The sequence below is a fragment of the Helicoverpa armigera genome, chromosome 23, assembly GCF_030705265.1.
Source record: "Helicoverpa armigera isolate CAAS_96S chromosome 23, ASM3070526v1, whole genome shotgun sequence".
Lineage (NCBI taxonomy): Eukaryota > Metazoa > Arthropoda > Insecta > Lepidoptera > Noctuidae > Helicoverpa > Helicoverpa armigera.
The window spans coordinates 4,309,664-4,316,835 of record NC_087142.1 but is presented as its reverse complement, the minus strand read 5'-3'; the positions used below and the strand labels follow the sequence as shown (position 1 = coordinate 4,316,835).

Sequence of the window (7,172 nt, the reverse complement as noted above, 5' to 3'; positions counted from 1 at the left end):
CTATTATTTTTATATATAGTTTTCGCACTCAATAACTCGTTACGTCATACATACATAAGAATAGACTGGATGCCACGTGCCACCTCGGTGCACCTTATAATTACGACACTAACACCTGACATGCATACTAATTATATGACCAACATACAAGCCGTTTTAGAGGTACTAAATACTGTAATTTTCTTAGTACAAACGCCAGCAGGTCAACCTAACCAAATCTGTCAAATAAAAAAAATCGAACCTGGCACTATTGTGATAAGGTTGAAAATCTAATGAAGAAATTTGACAGCTTGTGGTAGGTTGATGTGCTCTCTGTACTAAGCCTGGCGATATAAACTGAAGCTAATTAGCCATATATTCAAGAGATTAGTACATAAATAAGTATTATGAGCATAAGAGTTTTATTTCACAATTAACGTATGAACATGCTCGCAAATTAAGTACACTAATAAATGTGTAAACGCGATGCTCAGATGATATAAACCCTTAATTAATCTACTTAACTTAATCTCCACGTTCAAGTTAAATATAAAAGCTACGTCACGTAATTTAATTACGCGATCATCTTTAAACAGGATCATAGAAATTAACAACCTCTTAACTGAGTTTAATGCCAATAATAAAATAAATTTTCATGCATCCCTTCATACTCTTGGAAATGTAAAATTTATTGGCGTTTATTTCCGACACTTTACTCTCAGCTTAACCTTTAGAATAACGAACTCAGTAAATTATGAATTATAAATTTACGTTTCTATGATATTATGACCGGCTTTGGGTCTTCTATTTTGAATATACCATCGGGAATTGAAGCTAGCCGGTTGGGCAGCGTAATAAAAACAAACAAAGTAATCTTTATTGTTGTATTGTAATCTTTATTGTGTTGATTGTGTTGGTTACAGGTGTTAGATATAATGATATACATACAGTACAACAATCAGCCCGTTTGGGCATACAATAATTAAGGCCCATTCGGGCAGGTACATTATTGTTTATTACAAAATTATATAAATTACAAACTAATTACTTATTTTCTAAAAAATCCTTAATAGTATAATAACATTTTTGTGCCAACCATTGCTTCATTTTTACTTTAAATAATCTTAATGGAAGTTCTCTAATAGTTCGGGGTATTTTATTATATATTTTTACACACATGAACATACAATTTCTGTGGTACAGAGTAGTTCTGCATTTAGGTACAAGAATCTTACTAGGATCTCTTTTGCTAAATATACTGTTTTCTGAGACTTTTTGAAATAATTGTGGGTGCTTTCTAACGAAAAGACCAATCTCGATAATATATAGGGAAAAAATTGTAAGTATTTTAGTTTCCTGAAATAGGGGTTTACACGAATCAAGGGGACCAGCATTACATATTGCTCTTAAGCAACGTTTCTGTGCCAAGAAAACTTCGTTTATTAAAGTTGAATTGCCCCATAATAATAAACCATATCGCAAAACTGATCCTATATAACCATGGTAAGCAGCAATAGCTGTGGATTGTGTAGCAGTTTTGTTAAGCTGTCTTAGTGCGTAAACGAATTTATTTATTTTTGAACATACGTAATTAATATGTGATTTCCAATTGCAGTAATTGTCTACAGTTATACCTAAGAATTTAATGTCAGTAGTTGGACTGATTACTGTATTATTATATTGCACGGTAATTTTTTTGGTCACGGTTTGATAGTTAGAAAATTGTATATATTTAGTTTTAGTTAAGTTAGCCTGTAAGTCGTTGTGTGTTAGCCATTGTATTACATGTCCTAGGGTTTTATTAACCTCTTCTTGGTGGTGGTTGTTAGCTCGGTCAGTGTTAGGGATAATAATACATATGTCATCTGCAAATAAGATACATTGGTGGGGTGTTATATTGGGAATGTCATTTATGTATAATAAGAATAAAAGCGGTCCCATAACACTACCTTGTGGAACTCCTGATCTGTTATGCCGGTAAGTGGATTTACAAGGTACGGATACTAGATTAGTGTTGAGGTGGTTTATTTCAACACATTGGGTTCTGTCTGAGAGGTAACTTTGTATCCAGTCCAGGGCAGGTCCTCTTATACCATAGCGTTGACATTTGTTTAATAGGACTGAATGGTTAACATAATCAAATGCCTTCGACATGTCTAGAAATAGTACTGTAACTGGAATTTTATTATCAATATTTTCTGTTATGGTCTTCATTAAAGAAAATCCGGCAAGTGTAGTCGACTTGTTTTTTTGGAAACCATTCTGTTCTTCCTTGATGACCTTAAATTTATTTAAAAATGCAGTAATACGGTTATGCATAAGCTTTTCATATATCTTGGAGAAAACAAAAACGATGCAAAATAAAAACGATGCAACCAATAATATCTTTGTTCTGATATAACCCGAAACCGATTTTATGAAGAAAACTGCAGACTTTACTTGTCATTTACCACATGTCGTAATAACGTACATACTTCATGATTATTTTGGTATACTGCAATATTAAAGACAGAATCATATACCTACACATCAGGACTGCCCGAAAGTTACTGTGCTAAAACACACAAACGCATATCTCTCACCCTAAACGCATATACCTGCTCCGTTCCGTCGTGGGTAAAAATGTACAAGCCCGATACCTTAGTTCCACCCAAAGTAGGACTCATTTCATCATTTCCTACAGCCCCAAAACCTTCATGATGATAACGTAACAAAAGCGTACCATATTCTCTCATATTCTTCAAGTATAGCGACGATTCCCTTCTCAAGTGACAAAGAGCGGTAAGTACGCCATTACGGGAGCGCCACTAAGAGCCTTGTTATTCCGGGATTATGAGCCAGTTCCCGCGAAATAAAAACAAGTTTGTTTCTCATCTGGCTCACAGTTAAAGGACGCTAATTATGACATGAAACTGTTTGTGAATAAGCTAAAAGTTCGCTTTTAATATTTGATTTTGTGTCTCGTTTGATTTGTTATTTATTTGCGTTGCTTGTGTCAATATGTAGCAATGTTTCCCAGAGTTTTGTCATAACATCTGGGCATTGTCTTTGTGTAGATGATGTTGGCTAATGGGGCAGTTCACAATATTGAAATTAGGTGCTGAAATTGTTCTTAATATTTAACAAAACATGACCTTCCAACGCATCCTGTTACAGCCTTTTTATCGTCCCACTGCTGGGCACAGGCCTTCTCTCACACGGAGAAAGATTGAGCATTAATCACCATGCTTACTCAATCCAACGCATTAATTATTATAAAATAAGTCATTACCTAAGTTTCTGCTTATTATAAGCCAAGTGACAAGTTTACTCTGATTTCTCGGGAAAAATTATTAAAACTATTACTTAGGCGTCATTTTACATGCCGTTTAAAAATGTACTTCAGTGATAAAAGAAAACCAATTCTAGAATTACATAGGTGTTACTTATCGTAAATAGTAATATGAAAACTCTATTAAAAATCATGCTGGCGTGTGGTTATTATAAAAATAACAAGTAGCTACATTCAGAAAACAAATGAGAATCTTGGTAAAAACAAATTTCCCCTGCTAAGCTTATTTCCGCTCCATTTACATTGCACATAAGCCGAGTACCCATAACAATTCGTTACGGGACCCACCAGGATTTCTTACGATATATTTTGTTTCTACTTTCTTACACGAGGAAATGTCGGGATAAGACATTAAATAATTTAAAACTGTACAGAGGCTTATTTTTTTAATGAAAAGATTTCCTGCCTTACGAGTACGCGGGATATAAGAAAAAAAATATGGCTTCCGTCTTTCGATTATATTATATGTTCAGTATTAAAAGAAATAAGGTGACATTTAGACGGAAATATTTGACCGTCTTTGCTTCGTTTTAAGACATTAAAAAAAACAATTAATTTCTTTTCTTATGACTGTAGCCAGCTTAATTTGTTTGCTCTGAACGCAAATGAGAAAAAATGCCACTGCTTTGTGTCTTTCATTTATTTACTAAATTGCTGGTATCCATCTCAATTTACCTTACCAGACTATGTGTAATGATCATTTATATTGTACGTGAACTTCTTACTAACTACCTTTATTTGTTTTGCGTTGAAAGTTGCATTAAAAGTTTGACTTTCCAGTTTAATTATATTACATAACTACTTATACTTTCTGAATGACGAAGGTCGTTAAATTAAGATATTTGTGGTCATTTTAATTTGGATTTAGTAGGCATTACGATATTTTTATATTGATTTCTAAATCGAAAATGTTTTAAATGACTTGTAACTGCCCTTGGTTCCGTATTACCGTAGTAGCTTTGAAATGAGTATTGAAAGAAAATATATTCTATAGGTACCAATATCAGTTCAGTAGTTCCAGAGATAAAAGTGTATTTCTTTACAATGATTACCTATACAGATTAGATATATCTATCTATAGATTTAAGAATACTTTTTGTTAATTAGACTGTGACGAGAACGTTGCATTCATGCTAACTCTACAGAGTTTCTGCGATTGTCAACGTGAAACAATACCTTCATTAAATAATGTTAATATTTAAGCTTAGTAACTCGTCAGTTCTGTTGTCTGTAGCAACACGAGCAAAAGGCACCTTCAATGAACAAAAATAAATGGCAACCGCCAATCTATATCACTATATAAACAAATTGTAATTGGAAATACAAACTGCCCTATAATTTCTTCCTTTCATTATCACCATTATCCTCCTCCTGCCCTATGCTCACTTTGTCATACAATAATACAGATAGTAAGTACCTATATTACAATGATTAATATGTATGAATGAAGAATTTTCTAAACAGCCCAATGACTACTGTCAAGCAGTTACACTATAAGGGTGTCCATTGATTACCACAACCCTTTCACATTCGTATCGAAGGCGTTAATATCTTTCACATAAGCAACAGCAAAGATGAAAGTATACCAACCTTTACTTAATGATATCTCCACGGCGACCAACACAAGGAACATAACAACGAAACACTTATTTCCTGCCATTATGCAATATTTATTACACGTATAATTTTAAAAGAAACTGCTACAATATCACAGACGCGGGCAATCTTGCGACGGTTTGGGAGCGAATGGCAGTTTTTACGCAAATTCATTTAGAGAAACAATTTCTTGATAGGCGTGCAATTGTGTTGAAAAGGTACTTAGCCTTCGTGTGGGCAATCAAGCATTTGGTACGGTAATGGACATCTTATTGAATGTTTCAATGTTTTCCAAAAGTAGGTCACGAAGGGTCAGTTAGGATACTTTTAATTTGCTGTTACAAAAATAATTGAATTGTGACATGTCATATCAATGTTAAAAATACTTTCACACTTGTGGATTTTGTCGCACATGTAAGCTCGGTTTTTCTACGCGTGATTATGAGTTATAGCGCGAAAAATCCGGTAGTGTGAAAGCACTCTTTAGCATTGCCTTCTATACCTTGAAAAATTACAATTGTGTCATTCTGAGGTCAAACTAAACCTATATTACAATGACATATTGGTTTTTCCCTTGTCATTTCCAAATTACTTATGATGAAACATACAAGTTGTATGACAAAAACCCGATCTTTAACCTACGACTAGCTCAAACTAAGGCTCTGTAACCAAACCAGCTACCTAACCTTTGTTGAACCAAATTAGCATGCTGGGCAAAGGTGAACATAGATCTTTGGCAATTAGCAAGACTGTGGCTTAGGTGTCAGTCGTGGATAAGCATTACATACAAAAATGGCATCCAAGCCAATTTTCGCTACAACAGCTGTTCTGGAGATCAGCTAGCTGCGCAGGACATATTATAACGAATAAGAAAACGCTCAAGCATAGGTGTATATTATCCTCCTCACCCTCAAAGTCCCATGGAATACTTAGCATTTTGGCACTACCGTAAAGAGATCAGGTGCAGGATCGACACTTACGTGCTCTCCAAGACGTGAGTGTATCATCAACTTCCTGACTCCGGGTTACTTTGTGAAAGTTTCTTAAAACTGTCATTGTAATCGAGTTTTTTTGAAGGAAACTACTTTTGCCTTTCTGCATAAGATGTCGGAAAACGAAATTCGTACAACCGTCTATTGTACATTGTTTCAGAGTTCAGATGTTTCCAAATTAATGTTATCTGATGCTCCATTCTCAAAAGTCCTCGATTTAAAAAAAACTTCTTCCTATTTACCAAAACAATGATAAATAAATACGCAACTGGTACATTACTCGTGTTTTATTATTACATAAGCAGACAACTTATAACAATAGAATACTTAAACCTGTATCAGAAGTATGTAGATGAAAAAACTTGCGTGTCAGGTAAGCCATTAAAATAATGTCGGTTTCTTACACAGGGAAGAATATTGTACTTGGATATTTATCTGCATATCTATGTATGTAACATCATTGCAAGTGATCTCTTAAACGAGATCAAAATACACGAAGAAAGAGCCACAGATCAAATATGTACATAAATATCCAAGTACAATACGAAAAGCAATAGTGCTGTCTGTTTTCTTAATTTTCATTATTATACCTTAATGACATTAAACTCGTACATATAATAAACTAGCCGTTTTCCCGCGGTTTCACCCGCGTCCCGTGGTAACTACTGCCCGTACCGGGATAAAATATAGCCTATGTTACTCGTGGATAATGTAGCTTTCGAATGGTGAAAGAATTTAAAAAAAACAGTACAGTAGTTTTTGAGCCTATTCATTACAAACAAACAAACAAACAAAGTTTTCCTCTTTATAATATTAGTATAGATAAGTCAAAAGCCTGAATGTTGTTGTTCAAATAATCTTTAAAAATTGTGTTACCCGAAAACCCGAATAGCGTGCAGACGAATTCACAGCCAACCAGTCTCTTATAAAACTTTTGATAATCTTTACATAAAACATTCTTTTAACGGTCAAACACAATAAAAAGAAACAATAAATTATATACTAATGAAATATGAATTCTAAGTCGATGATATTGGCCGCATGCATTGCGTGTGTTACGCGATGGCCGTACAATACGTAATGACTGCATTAAAATGGGGTCGCGCGTCGCGCTCAGCGGGCCCCGGTTTTTTGACATCGCTGCAGGTCGGCTGTTGGATAACACATGATTATGCTTAAGTTATGTAAAAAATATTATTTACTGTGAAAAATATTGTAATTTAAAAGTTTGTAGTTTCTAGAAAATAGTGTAAGATTTTTGATCCCTAATTTCT

At 34.2% G+C, this 7,172-nt stretch overlaps 1 protein-coding gene across 2 annotated transcripts in view; it reads left to right on the top strand.

Annotated features, from left to right (window-relative positions):
* LOC110377229 (annexin B9) overlaps positions 1-7,172 on the top strand; it is a 367,919-nt gene that overhangs the window by 229,285 nt on the left and 131,462 nt on the right. The window lies entirely within an intron of this gene.